The sequence below is a fragment of the Macrobrachium nipponense genome, chromosome 5, assembly GCF_015104395.2.
Source record: "Macrobrachium nipponense isolate FS-2020 chromosome 5, ASM1510439v2, whole genome shotgun sequence".
Taxonomy (NCBI): domain Eukaryota; kingdom Metazoa; phylum Arthropoda; class Malacostraca; order Decapoda; family Palaemonidae; genus Macrobrachium; species Macrobrachium nipponense.
In genome coordinates, this window is record NC_061107.1 from 101,073,553 (window position 1) to 101,087,479 (window position 13,927).

General features: G+C 37.6%; 1 protein-coding gene across 1 annotated transcript in view; it reads right to left on the reverse strand.

Annotated features, from left to right (window-relative positions):
* Positions 1 to 11,337: 11,337 nt before the first annotated feature.
* The window catches only part of LOC135215553 (uncharacterized), a 148,147-nt gene continuing 145,557 nt past the window's right edge, over positions 11,338 to 13,927 (reverse strand). Inside the window, exon 5 of the transcript XR_010314721.1 lies at positions 11,338 to 12,909. The gene's annotated coding sequence lies outside the window, so the exon portion shown is untranslated. The remainder of the gene's footprint in view (positions 12,910 to 13,927) is intronic.

Genomic DNA, 13,927 nt, shown 5'->3' on the forward strand with positions numbered 1-13,927 from the left:
GGGTATTAGAAGACCTATAGAATTTCCCTTTGATATACACGCCGTGTTTTGCAGGTGCTAAGATAATATTTTTTGAGTGCCCATAGACGGGTATCCGATAATTACTGCGGGATACATATTAATGTTTTTGTACAACGACAAAGGTATCAGCAAACGTGCGCTTACCGAACCTTGTACTGTACATGATTACGCCCACAACATTTAATTCATTTATTCCCAATGCCTGAGAGCCTTATTCCGGACTTTTCTATAGGGAAATTTGAAAAGAGTAAATGATGAGTCCTTAAATCCTTATATTACGTGGACTACCAGAATCAAAGAACAAAGTGAATGACTTATGGTCCAAATTTACTGCATGTAAGGTTGGTCGCAACTCGTTTTGACTAATAATTGCATGAATTTGTTGCAAATCTACGGGAACCTGCACCGATTTGTTTATTCGGCGTGTGTTTCATAGGAAAATCAATTGCCTCACAATGATCTGATAAATGATTAACTGATTATTTGATACAAAAGAGTGTTATATTGATGACCCAACATCGCCCTCTCCCCCCTTGGAGTGAAACTACGTGGTATTTGTTTTGTTTATCACACCCTGAAAATTCACTTGCCCTTGCGATTCTGGCTAGACGGCCCAGGAACAGAGGTACCCGAAGCACGATTTGTTTGTTTCTGCTGTGTGCAGAATTTCCGTTGGTTGTTTCTTCTTATAGTACTGAGGACCCTTCTTTTTATTTGCACTAGCAACTGGTTGCGTGTTTGTAGCATTTTGCTGTTGATTCCTCGAGTAGCAACGGTTATATGAATGAGTTGAACTATTGTGTATTGAACAAAAACGCGTCCGACAGTCTGAAATCATGTGACCTGGTCGTTTACAGTTATAACAAACCATCCCTGCAACTTGATTATTATTATGTACCACATTTACGGGTGTTGTGGCTTGTTCTCATTTTTTGCAAAAAACTTGAATGAGCGAAGGATCTAGGTCGGTACATTTAGACATGTGTTTTTTGATTTGTTTACACATCTAATTCCGTACGCTGGGCTGCCAATTTTTTATAAAAAACACGTACTACGCTTCAGGCAACATTACAGTGATAGACGTAAGGTAGATCAAACGGATAAAATCTTTCACTTGATTTTAGCACCGCAACCACCCGGAGTTACTTAAACTATCCTGATATCATTTAGCCGGTCGGCAATTAGCGCCGCCCGCTCGACAAAACATTGAGCTGAGTCATGGAGGCTTGGTTAAGGATATTTCTCAATGCCAATACTACATCTAAAGCCTCTTCACCCCCATACACGGCACGTAATCTAATTTTGAACTCGTCCCATGTAAGCGCTTCTTGGAAAGAACCCCCCTTAGAATACGCACTTGCGTCACTTTTGCAAAGTCAATGAAGCTCTTGGCCTCCTGTAATTGTACTGCTGGGTCTGTGATGCTTTTTGCATTTAAATGAGCGTCTACAGATGAGATCCATGCCTCAACATTTTGAGGCAGGAACCCATTGACCCGACCTTGAAAAGGGACATCGCTGACCTCGCGCTTAACGAGAGTCACCACGTTGGGGTTTGGCCAGCCGGTCCGAGTGGTTGCCATTCGGCTTTCACTTTTATTCTTATCACTTCTATTCCTTGCAATCCTATCAAAATATCTATAAGAGTACACTCGACCACTACGTAAACGCATAAGCAATGTACTGTATAAGTGTTTTATAATAATAGGAAAAATCCCCAAAAGATCAAAAATACAGAAATAATATGATATATATACGGAGAATTCCTGCAAGAAATGGTTAATGACAACGAGAAAAGAAAAAAAAATTAATCTGCGGGCGAGAACCTCGTAGTTGAAGATAGGTTCTGTAATGAAGGAAAATTATATGGCGAACAACTCACCCCCAGAATACTGGACGATCGACTCTTGATGAACAACACTTCACTGAGGAAAAAGACCTGAATAGATAAAAATGGTACTTAGCTCCAGATTATATTGCGAAGGATTGTTGACATGGGATGACGTCTCGCGTCGGAAAGTCGTGATGACGTCACGGTCTTCTCTCCGTGCACGATGCGCTGGGAAGTCCAAGATTGATGACGTCACAGCCTCCGTCCTTGCACTACTGCGTATAGCTGTACACTCTGCGTCCTTGCTCGTGAACGGTGATGTTCCCTGTGTTTGTTTTCTTCTTTCCGTTGATGTTCGATGCTGCCCTCGCCGGTGTAGATTCTCGAAGATAAGTGCAACAGTTGCTCAAACGTCAGTGTTAAATGCTTGTATTCCTCTCGATGAAGGACATAGTTGCGTCTTCATAAAACTGTGCGTTGATTGAAGATCCCGTCCTTCCTTGTTTTTAGTTTGATGTTGAAGGTGGAACAGTTAGTTTTTCTTGTAGACCTTCGGTCGGCGATGATATGGGTCTTGTTAATTATGTTCTTCGTTTATATGCTGCCACCACTTCTTATGTCTTATCGCTTGGCGATAGACTTTTTGTTTTGTTTTTCCTTACGACTGTCATTCGTAAGTATTTTTGTTCCTCTCATCTCCCTTGGATATTTAGTAGAGAGGTTCGTTCTTGACTAGAGGAGATGATTCAAACAGGCTAGTTGAACAAGTTAACAACTTTATTCTGTAACTCCATACTAGGAGATGCAGCTCGGTCGGACGACCGATATGGTTGATTGTTGGCGTGGGAACTGCCATTCTAAAGCATCGCGTCGATAGCGGAACATTAGCTATCTCAGCAATTATATAAAAACACACACGTAGTCTGCCGGCTCGGAAAGTTACAAGTTTCGGCGTAGGTAACAGGTCAACCGCTTCCCATGGAAGTTGTTGTGCAAAGTTATCATAACATAAAAAATGTTGACAAAAGCTTTGAGCTAGATCAGGCTACTGCAGACCAGCGCATAGCATAATCTAGGTCTGCTTTGGTCACGTAGAACCCTTCCTCTAATGCCTATGATCCCCAGGTCATTGGGTTGATATTTTACAGAGCTTGTAAATTAATATAATAATGTAATTATTACATATGTATGTATATGTATATATATGTTATATATATGTATATGTATGATAGTGTATATATGTATATATATAGAGGGTTTTACACATCTGGTACTTAAGTATAAATTATCAAGTACAAGTCAAGAGGCCATTTTAGTGAATAATGAATGAAATATCAATTTTCAAGGATCAGATTTGGCCAGTGGGGGGTTAAGGGGGTAATTGAACCTAACAAGAAGTGCTGAGAAACAATTGTAAAAATTGTGTAACCTGACTGGTGGTGCTCTGGCCCCCCATATCCCTCCCTTATAGAAAGTTAAAGCAAGAGTAACTTTTAAGTTAGCATACTAAACCTAACCTACTGTGAGATTCAGGGCCTCTGTAACACGGTTTTTTCGCAATAACTTTTATCTATGCAGTTCATAAATATAACGCTTATTCAGAATACACATTGTATCTACACATAAATTTGGACTGTATTCTGCATTACGTAGGTTGATAAATTTGGTACTTATAATGTAAAATGACTTTTTTTGAAGACGGGCCAACGTTACTGGGAGAAAAGGTTTCGAACGCACTCGTTACTTAACTTATGACAGCATTTCTTCCCTCTTCTCGATGGCGATGGATTGGCTAATACGTAATGAAGGCAACAATGACATACAAATTTAAATACAAGCAAAGCAGCACACCTTTATGAACTCTGAAACCATCTCCATTGATAAATTGTCATAATGAACAAACCAACAAAATAGTTAATAAATACAAACACACTTCGATTATTTTTTTAGTCTAACTCGCAAGATAAAAGTTTCCTAAGAGATTGACAAGATGTAGGAATAGTTGGTAATTTTCAAAAACATAGTAGACAAGCTTGATTTGATAACTGCTATATCCAATATCAAGCAATTTTTATTTATTGGCTATCTAACTATTTACTGAAAAAAAAAAAATAGCTGGTACCGTATTTTGGCTTTAAACCTTCACCAATAATGACCGTCAGAATGATGACTTCATGAGGCTCCACCCACTTTGGCCTCGTATAATTCAGGATAACACTGAAGGCTATCATGGGCCCTGTTAGATTAGAAAAATTTAATTCTGGCTATAAAAACTCATTTCTCGAGTAGTTGTTAGACGTGCTAAATGCTCCTCAAGGAAAACCAGCAGTTGGCCTAAACGTTTAATTCATGTATATTAACTGCTGTATTTGTGCACTACTGCTACAGTAGTATTACTACGCTAACACAGATACTCCCACCCATATCTATGTATCGTTCCGCCATTCATAAAGTCTTTGGGTTTCAGAGCCGATGGAACAAGGTGAATGAGCTTCTGCCTGGTGGATGGGCAAGGTAATATTCGTCAAAAGGTGTGTACCTTGCTTACGTAATGAATGTTTTTCGACTCTTGGCTTGTAATCATTGGCCATGGCGTCGGCTAGATAATTTTTACGCTATAGAAATTAAAAACCATCAGGTTTAGGTTATTGATAATGCTGACAAAATTTATGCGCGGTTGTAAAATATAAATGTCAACTTTCAGCTACCATCCGATGCTTTAACTAAGGAGCAAAGTCCAGAAAACTGTGTTACAAACACGAGTCCCTGAATCCATAGTAATCTAACCTACCTAGTAGAACGTGTTACCGTAACCCCCCTTAGGGAAGGCAATCTTAGAAGTGTAACATATAGGTTAGGATCTAACCTAACCAACCTAACCTAACCTAACCTAGTAGAACATATTACCTAACCGGGGGCGTACCCCCCTTACATAAAGACAGTCCTTAGAAGTGTAACATATAGGTTAGGATACTAACCTAACCAACTTAACCTAACGTAACCTAGTAGAACATGTTATCTTACTGGGGGGGACGATAGAACATGTTAACTGACCGGGGGACCTCCGTCCCCCCCTCAACCCCCATTATATAAAAACAGTCTTAGAAGTGTAACATATAGGCTAGGATTCTTACCTAATTTAGTAAAGTGTATGACAAAGATCGGGGGTGGGGGGGGGCGCGTCCCATACCCCACTTGAGAAAGATGATATAATATGAAAGTAAATATAATAAGTAAAATGTTATCCAAGAAATTGTTATGGATCAGAAAGGCAAGTAAAGGTGAATATAGAAAAAAGAAGGGAGAAAAAAATACATGTGTAATTTGGAATGTCTAAAATGCAAAAATGTAATTCCATCAATTTTCACGTCATTGACAGAAAGGTCTCGAAAACGTCCTCCTAAAACCTCCTAGTCCCACCCTCAGGAGACTTTCAGGGCATGCCTCAATGTAACGCGATATGTAGATATATAGGGCAACTTTATGAAATGAGAAACAAGTCAGTGCACATATTATACAATACTATGATATACAGAACTGAAAATAAAAGCTTGAAATGATATTACACAATTACAAAACAAATAAGGAAAAGGGAAAAGAATATATGTAACAATGGCATGAATCCCTCCAAAACCTAATGTCGCAATGTAGGGTTAATAATGCAAAGTGTACACCACCAAAAAAACCCCTCATCATTTACTCCTTAGGAAGTTTGTGTGCGAAACAAAAGCTCCCCTTATATCATGGTGCATGCGCCCTAGGATTGGCGCATGCGTAGTAGGATTGGCGCATGCGTAGTAGGATTCGGCGTCATAATCAGTGGATTGGGGTATGTAACGGCTCCATTATCAGTTTATTTATCGCTTTATATCAGCTTGTATTTCGGGTTTCAAATGTCATAAATAAGAGGAAATAACACAATAACACGGCAAAACCTTCCCACAAGTGGTTTCACCCCACCCACAACCCCGCATTCCATCGGTCCCCCGTTACCGTAGTATAGAGTTGAGCTGCATAATTCTCCCAAGTGTTTTACTTCACCCAGAACCCCGCATTCCCATCGGTCCCCTTACCATAGGATAGAGTTCAAAGGTAAATTACAGCTTAATTACAGCCGGCCGAAAAAAATTTTACTTTAAATTCTTGTTCAGGAGGTAAAACTGTATAGGAAAACGTCACCTGGCATAGTCTAGTTTGCCGCAGTACAATGGCTTAGATCTACCGTGAAGTAAGATGCGAAGTAAGATGCCTGTTAAGTGGATATGGTAATGAACTTGAAAGGGAGAATTTATTTTAGTAGTCCAGATCCATTCTAGTTCTAGAACAGAATCGCTGTTTATTTATTGTTAATTGCAGCGATTTCATCGGCCATTATATTACTTGGCATCCAAAATTATCATCCTTGGAAATAGGAACTAACATACTTGACCCACCATATTAGTTTGAGTAATTGTAGCTATAGAGTAAGAATTGTAGTTTGAACTGAATTGTTCGAAGAAAAAGTACAAGGGTAGATCGCAGCAGCTTTTCCAAAGTTTTTTAGCAACATGTTTAAATTATTAGATGTTAGGTAAATGCTGCTGTGTTTTAACTTTAACAGACCCATTTGAGCGCTCTTTTAAGATACCATAGTTTTGTCAGTCAATGAAAGTCCATTTGCTTTGACGATATTTTATTTCGAATCATTTCAAAGACTTCTTTGTTCATAACTTGCAAGTCATGCACAACCCCTTAAGGATTAAGACACTTTTTTTTAAGTTTATAGGTTTTCGAAATTAAAAATTGTGCAGCTTTAAAATGTGATTTTTTCCTTATGTAGGAATTGTGACATTGCAACATTTCAAAGCAGAAATCAAACTTGAGTTAGCACGAGACTGACAAGTCAACTTCCCGAGAAGCATTTTCCTGAGAATTTGAATAAAGGAATTAATCGCAATTCGGACCTGATGGGCAAGTCAACTCTTAAGACAAAAACCTTCCTAAGATTTTAAATCTAGGAATTTTTTAGAATTAGGGTCTACTAAGTTCTTTGTCAATGCCGAGGCGCTAAATATCTCTACCCATAACTGCTTATTTCCCATAGTACTCGATGTTCGTCTGGTAGATAAGTTTAATTCTTAGATTACTGTTCATTTTCTTTAGGTGTTTTAAGGGTTTCTTGGTTTGGGGTTACCTTTCTTAGTGTAACTTAACGTCTGATGAAAAAACAACTAATTCAGAAGTGCTACTCGCCATATCCCCTCCGGATATTCCTCTCTCTGAACTAATGGACCAGTGTCCTCACCCAGCATGATCATGGCTGTTTGATCCTACCTAAGCATAGTTCTCGTTTGTAATACAGTAAATTAGTCGGACAGATTGTAACAATATTGACCAAACTAAAATTGCAACTTATTCATTCTGGTGTGAAATTAATTTTCGTGTTTATAAATGGCAACTGAGTGCATACATGTAAATTGTGATTATATAAAGATTTAAAAATATCTTAAATAAAACTTAACCATTTTAATGAAAGCTTTCAATAAACCCTGATCAAACTTAAATTTTGTAGTCCCACATCTCTTAATTTTGTGGGAGATTAACTCAGAATTTAGAAACCTCAGTCACTAGATAGTGATGAAAGCTGCAGGACAAACTTAATGCAGATGATTTTGGTATTAATGTTTGCAGTCTTTCATAAAGGATCTCGAAAATGGTGTACATAAAACATCTCTAGGTTCGTGTATGCACCATACGTCTCTTCAGGCTAAGGGTCTGGTAGGTCAGCCTAACTGTTGTAGCCTGATTATCTAGACCTCTATCATTCAAAGGTTGCCCCTAAAGTGTTTTGTGAAATAGTGGTTTTGGCGTATTATAGTCCAATTCAATAGCCAGTGTATAGTTAACAGGTTGGTATGAACTAATACTGGTTCTGACATAAGTACTTTGGTAAACTTGTGCTCTATCCACTAGCAACAATACTAAATAGTTCTTTTGTAGACGTCAGAGCTGCAACCTTTGCCATCCATTGAATACATTTGCCTGTTACTGGCTCTGTTATTTTTATATTTGCTCTGAGATTGTTACCCACATCTGGTGTTACAAGGCATCGTTCATTGTATGGTAATGACGTACCTTCACTTAAGCCCTTTCAGACAATTCTCTAAGCCATGAGGAAACCTTCCAGTTTCTAACTATTGGGTACAGTACTAATATTGTAAAGTACCAAAACTCGGTTATAAAAAAACACTTGTTCTATGGAATTGTAATATGAAAAGTTGTCTTTTCTAGGTTCTTGAGCAATGAAACTTTTTTTTGGTTCTGTGGTTTTTGAAATTCATGAAGATTGACAGATTAATTCCTCTTGTGTTGTAAGTGGGAAGAGGAAGTAGTTATGATTGTTGCCTCGTTTCTTGGGAATGTGTGTATGCAGCAAGTAGTTCCACTGGTCTGTTCCATAGGAGCTTAATCATGTTTACCTCAAACTATGCAAGCTAAATACTAGCTTTGAAATTTATGTTAATGATTCAAAATCCGTACTATAAAGGATACTTAATTGTTTATGGGACTGATTGGAGACTTATTTTCTTCCTAGATTACCAGAGTAACTGTGCTTGTAGGTAGTGGACCATTTTTAGCAACTTTTACAAAGAGAAGTCTCAAGTTCTTGGCTGTGTTAATTGGGTCTAATTACTTTTTATTTTTTTTGGTATTTTGTACACTGCTGCATTCAAACCCTTGGTGGCAGGAAAGAATGGTGACGAATAGCCTTGGTCTTGTGACCAAATAAAATTTTCTTTTAAATGTGCTGATAAAGCCAGATTTTTCATCAGTTTATATTTAAATGGATGTCTGAAGCAGTTTAGTTTACTCCATATGACATAAATATGCCTTCTTTCTGAGTTCTGCAAAGGTGGAACAGTACACTTTTATGTGGTTCTTGTACTGATAGTTAGAGAAATGAGGTTATATAAAATTAGTGCATACTAATCTGAACTGATTTGGTTGAATATAATGCAGTTAAACCCGAGGAAGGAAAGTTGTCCAAAATAAAATTTGAGTGACAGATGTTTATGACATTGATTTGAATTCATGAAACTGCTCTCAGGTTGGTTTGTGCTTTTTCGCAGTGCTATATTAGTCAGACACATCTTGAGTCCTGTCCACACGGTCGAGCTTTGCCAGACTAACTTTGCTCGATGTGACGTCATAAGCGAGAAAAGTCAGAACCTTATCCTCTGTTTATCTGCTTCTGTCGTCACATCGAGCAGAGATCGTCGAGCAAAGCTCCACCGTGTGGATGGGTCTTCAGGAGGGTTTTTTTGGTGATTGTTCATATATGTTCATACAGTTTTTTATATATTACCAAATGGGACTACCCTTAAAGGAACTATTTCTAACTCATCCTACCTATTTGTTGACTGGTGTCTGCTGTGGTGATCACTTTGTAGTTGCAGAGGATGGCAAAATTACCCGGACTCGTATTCTTTGGGATGTGTTCTTTGTCACTTAAGTGTTGAGCTTGAATGTCATGTGAACCAGTTGAACTGGATATCTTATGCAAAATGTTATTTTTAAGTTTTTTTGTATCTAACAAGCTTGCTCTTGGAGTTTTACTGAAAAAGGATTTTTAATTTGCTTCTGGATTGACTTGGGACTGACTACTTAATAACTAAGAGCTGTCACATTTAAACAATTTCCCCAGAAATACACTGTAGTAACTTACATCCCTCTGAATCACTTGCAGCTAATTTTGATTGAAGCAAGATCATTCAAAGTTACAGGAGAATTTCAATTCCTGATTGGTGAGCTTGTTACCCTGGCTGCTTCAGATGTTTTTAGTGGTATTTTTCATCAACCTCGAAAAATAGGTAAATTGCTGTCCTGAGATGTATCTCGCCAGTCTTTTGAGAGCTGTAAGATATCACATTTTCAGGTACTGGATCAATTCAGAATTCAGATATGGTTTGAAATGAGAATGAACCTCTTTGCCTTCAAACCCTCAGGTGTCATGCACGTAATTTTAGAGTACTCGGAGATATTGGATCGGTAATATCATCAAAGGAACTTGAATATGGCCCTGATTTCAGTCAAGTTTTCCCTCGAGGCAACAGCACCTCAGTGGCGTAGTTGGTATGCTGTTTGCGTCCCAGCTCGGTGGTCGCGAGTTCGATTCTCGGTCATTCCATTGAGGAGTGAGAGATTTGTATTTCTGGTGATAGTTCACTCTCGACGTGGTTCGGAAGTCACGTAAAGCCGTTGGTCCCGTTGCTGAATAACCACTGGTTCCATGCAACGTAAAAACACCATACAAACAAACAAACAAATCCTTTGAGGTAACAGACACAAAAAATTAAGGCCAATTTTTTTCTGTCATATATTTTAAACCTTAAAATTGCCTAAGAATTCATGCTTGTGAAAAAGGGGTGGTTAACTCTTACGACATTTAAATTATATCCGTAACAATGACAATACGCCATTCTTTGCTCTGGTTTCAAACGTAGAGGTCGACCTAATATGAATAATCTCAACGATCTGCTATCACTTGACATCTCTCTACTATACTGATTACTTAATTGTTAGGTAAACGTGAACGTGGCATTAGGGAGTTCGTAACTGGAGCCCAGTAACAAATTATTGGTTGATTATGGAATTGGAAGTTATTGAAGTTCTTCCTTAAGATGCTTGACTTAATTGGGCCAGTGCATCTTTTGGTCTTGTAGAACTCTCAATAGCTACTAGGTGGGTTGTGATTTTTATTGGTGGTTACACTTTTGCGTATTTGATATACTCCTTTACTTAATCGTAGTCGATTTGGACATATACGTTGTTTTGGCCATTTTTGATGCCTTAAGCTTCCAGTGAAGGCTACATTCATTTTCATTGGCCTAAATAAAGGCTTGAATACCTGATAATGTTACATTCAATAAATTCATAGTCAATTCGGTTCGTAACCTTGCTCACAAAGTACCCTCTTGGTTCCACATGCCTTCCGTCAAAACTGTTGGTGCATTTGAAATGGTTTTAAAGAATTTAGCACCATTGCTATCCTGTAATTTTTTTTTTTTTTTTTTTTTTTTTTTTTTTGTACGCCTTTTTTTCTTTTCCCGAGATCTTGACGAGTCATATCAGAAACTAACGAAGATACCTGACGAAGTATGTTCAGTCTACTTCAAAGATAGGCATTTCCTCTTGTTCCTTCATTTAATATCTCATTTTATAGATTCTTCCCAATCTTATGGGAGCAGTCTATTCTGAAGACAGTCGTGTGATCTTTCTTTCACCAGTTAGCTACTACAAAATAAAGGTTGGTTCAACGAGTTCATTTGTATGATGTTTTGTAGGGCATTTTTTTTTTACCAACTTAGGAAAAATTGCTTTTGCCAAGTTAGAAAAAATTGCAACTCTTAGAATCGTTAGCTGAAATAAATTACATGAAACTTGACTCTCTCCAAAGCCTTCCTTGTACTGCCAGGTCATAGTAATTAGAAGATTTTTTTACCGCTTAATTTTTTTTTATTGAAATAAATTATTTTGCCTTAAAACCTTTACATTTTGAGATAGTATAAGAACATTTTACAGTTTTTTTAAGAGTTTGTAAAATTAATATGCCCTTTAGTCATACAGAATGTAAGAACATTTTACCGAGTTTTTAATAGTAAATTAATATGCCCTTTTGTCATACAGAATGTAAGGACATTTTACTGAATAAGTTTGTGTATTAATATGCCCTATTGTCATAATTTACAATCTCTCTGGATCAAGCTCAATATACAATGTGTTTTAGTGCATTAAAATATTTTCATGAATATATAATGTTGTAGTGCAATAAAAGAAACTTCTTAACATTTAAAAATGTGAATGAAATTGTTAATTCCAGAGAATTTCATATGCGTATCCTTTACATGTGGACTGCGAAGCATGACACTGAAATTTTTTGGAAGCGTATTCCAAAGCAAGCAGAGGTCGAGAAGTCGTTCCTGGAGATAGTGCAATTTCCTAATGTTGGTGCTGCAAGGGCCCGTAGATTGCAAGATGCAGTAGGAATTCATCAATCCTGGCGTTACCGAGAACATAAGAGTCAAGTCACACCGTTCCTGAAGATGAAATAAAATTATTTCATGATGCAGCGAAAACTTAACCTTGGTTACATAGCGGCGGCTATGGTAAAAAGTCAGCAAAAATTTCGTGACAGAGACGGTTATGGCAAGAGTTCAGGAAAGAAAAGATGCAGCAGAATTTTATGCCACCGAGACGACAGTTTACACAGGAACCCCTGAAGTTTACGGACACGCCACTCTGGAGCTAACTAGTATTGATGTCTCTTCTTCAGGAACAACGATAGCAGCTTGTTGACTCCTGTCCCTTAAGGGACGAGATTTATCCTTACATTCTTCTCATCAGGAAGGGAAAGCCACTTGTTCCCCTTCAGGAAACGGTTATATATCTTCTTTAAGAACAAAGTTGTGTTTCATCAGCTTTTCTTCATCAACTCTTCTCTTCTTCAGGAACTGAAGTGTTTCCTCTTCTTCAGTAACAAATGTCCCCCTTCAGGAACAAATTTTGCTGCTTCGACAGTTCTCTTCTTCAGGAACAGCAGCATTTGTAAATTGGTCCCCTTTCAGGAACCAATTTTGCTTCTTCGACACTTTAGGAATTAGTTGGTTTTCTTCGACAGTTCTCTTCTTCAGGAACAACAGCATTGTAGATTTCTGTCCCCTTCAGAAAGTTGTTGTTTCTTCTTTGACTCTTCTCTTCAGGAACAGCAGCATTTGTAGACTTCTGTCCCTTGAGGAACTAATTGTTTCTCTTCGACCATTTTCTTCATGATAAGTTGCGTAGTAGACTTGTACCCTTCAGGAACTTGGTTGCGTTTTTTTCAGAAAAATCAGCATTTGTAGACTAATAGCGTGTATTCTAGTCCTCTTGCCTTCAAAAACGGCTTATTTTCCTTGCTTCGTGTTCTTTTTCTCTCAAATGTTTAATGCTGGTGCTTTTTAGACATCTCTCCCCTTTAAAACTCCTAACGTTGACTGCTGCTTGTTGTATCCCTGTTGTTGACATCTCTCTCCTCTAGTACTGCAAGATAAAAAAGATCATTGATTAGATTGTCAGAATCAGTAAAAGAAAACTTAGTCTTTTCCTAACCATGGTTTTTAATTATTTCCTATATATCATGGTTTTTTGATGATTTTGTTTTTCAATTGTATGTTTTTCAAATTGTAAACTTCGGATAGAACCAAAGCATAGTTAAGATATTGACGTATCAACAAAGTGTGAAATGAGCGTAAAACATGACAAGAAAAAGAAAATGTTATACAATGGAAATTTAACTGCGGCTGAATGTGCGCAAATAATACTCCTAATAGGAAAAGCAACACATCCAATTTTGCGAATACGTATCATATAGAAAGTAGTAGTTGACACTTGATGACCAGCTCTCAATATCAGGTTATCATATTGAAAGTTGACAGCTGATGACAGTACTATGTGACAATTGAAAGTTGACAGCTGATGACAAACTGTGACAAAGTTATCGAGTACCTTACCTCTTACGAAACTATCAGAATTTCATGGTAGTTTAAAAAAAATTTAAAAGATTTTTGTCACATTCAGGAAATAATGGTTGGAGGTACATATACAAGAATTGTCCGAATTGTATAAAAGTATTGGCTTAAAAGGCGAAATTCCACAGTAGGGATATAATAGTTTTAAAACAGTATATTTTAAAAATTGTGATAATCCGAAACACACCAAGAGCAAATAGTCGGAAATAATGATTCGAAACTCGCCAAGAGCGCACACGGGAAATTCAGTAGACAATACTGGCAGTAAGAGCAGAATCTACAGTAGTCAGGTTTTCTAAAGTTTTCTGACTTTTAGTGAAAATGCCTCCCACTCGTGAAAAAATGGTTGAACATACTCAAGAACCAATGAATGTGGTATTGAATGTGGTATTTAAGTACTGGCAGAAAGACCAAACTCCACAGAATAAGGGAAATGACTGGAAATACACACGAACGAATAAGAAAAAAAGTACAAGTACTGGCAAAAAGGCCAGAATCCAGTGTAGGGAGATATAACTTTTCAAAGACTA